This window comes from Limulus polyphemus, unplaced genomic scaffold (assembly GCF_000517525.1).
Source record: "Limulus polyphemus unplaced genomic scaffold, Limulus_polyphemus-2.1.2 Scaffold6161, whole genome shotgun sequence".
NCBI lineage: Eukaryota > Metazoa > Arthropoda > Merostomata > Xiphosura > Limulidae > Limulus > Limulus polyphemus.
In genome coordinates this window covers 35016-36802 of record NW_013671771.1, presented here as the reverse complement: position 1 = coordinate 36802, position 1787 = coordinate 35016, and positions in this window count along the sequence as shown.

Sequence of the window (1787 nt, the reverse complement as noted above, 5' to 3'; positions counted from 1 at the left end):
GTAATGATGGTTTCTACCAATACCAAAATAGACTGTTCTCTTTAAGCTCTCTACACTTTGTGGTACTAATATGTTGAGAACTAGATAATGAAATTTGATATTTCGATCTCTTGAATTATCAATTATTGTAGTTACAATGAATTTTTTGTATTTTTGAAGGACTTTTATTTCTAAGACAGAAGAAGGCAATTTTCATCGTACTATTTCCTGATTTGTAGTAATCACACAAACAAGTTACTATAGCAAAAAGAAAGACAAATCCTAAACCTTTTCACACTCTTGAAGTCTCCAGCTTTAGGACTTTCTTGCATCATTGTATACCCTAATAAATCTTCGGTTACTTTGACAACAAACAAACTGGTCGGTAACTCTGAACATCATATCTTGTGCAACTGGCATGTTACTATTATTGGTGATTAATAATAGGAAAGACATGAAATATTTAACTTATTTCCAATAAATGTATATGCACGGAAAATAATGGCCAACGTGATAATTATATCTCATTAGAATATTTCTTTTTACATATATTTTAAATGCTATTTTATTATTCATTTTAAAAATATCTGTTCCATAAGTTCTTTTCAGTATGGCATTACTGGGTTCATTTGTTTTGCCAAGGTGTTATAACCTAGGGGTGCATTTGTTACCTATTATAATAATGCTCAGTTTTTATCTGAAGATGGGTGCACACCTTGCTATCTAAAAGTGCATACGTGCACACTTAATTTCATTGATGGGTGTAAACAAAAGGTGGATGTAAATATACTTTTGTAGACATTTTATATAACAACGTATTAAAAGCTTATCAAAGTTTGTCAGAAGGTCTGACATTAGGCCATAGAATATCATTATAAGTTTATTATACTATTAAGTATGGTAAAGTTTAGCCCTAACTAAACTAAAGCAAAAAACATGAACAAGTTACAGTGTTAATTTATCTCATTATTGAATATAGGCCTTAATTAATGTCAGGCCTAAGACCTGCAGCAAATTGTACCACAACTGTAATAAGCAAAGTGTAACAGGTGAGAATACACAAACACAAAGGTCAATGGTAACAGGTGAGAATACACAAACACAATTACCATTGACCTTGTGTATTCTCACCTGACCTGTTACCATTGACCTTTGTGTTTGAGAATACACAAACACAAAGGTCAGTGGTAACAGGTGAGAATACACAAACACAAAGGTCAGTGGTAACAAACGAGAATACACAAACATGGAGGTCAATGGTAACAAACGAGAATACACAAACACGGAGGCCAATGGTAACAGGTGAGAATACATGAACATGAAGGTCGGAGAATGGTAGAAATGTTATGTAGAGAGGAGTAGTGTGTCTAGGACATGGCAGCCTTACGACAAAGCCTCTTTTAATGTAAGCTACACGGTAGTGCTATTCTCCAGATGCAAGATCATGAGGTAGACCATGATTGAATGTGGCAATCTTCAAAATAATTTTAATGTAACATTTTCAACCTCTGTATCAAAGTTCTCTAAAAGACTACTGACATTTATGTGTACAGTATTTCATGGTAACAGTTTCAATAAGAACTTTATATTGTAGGAATATCTTTTATTAATTAACAGCAACATTGATCTATTAATAACGACATCAGTCTATTAATAACAACATCAATCTATTAATAACAACATTGATCTATTAATAACATTGATCTATTAATAGCAACATCAATCTATTAATAACAACATTGATCTATTAATAACATTGATCTATTAATATCAACATTGATCTATTAATAACAACATCGATCTATTAA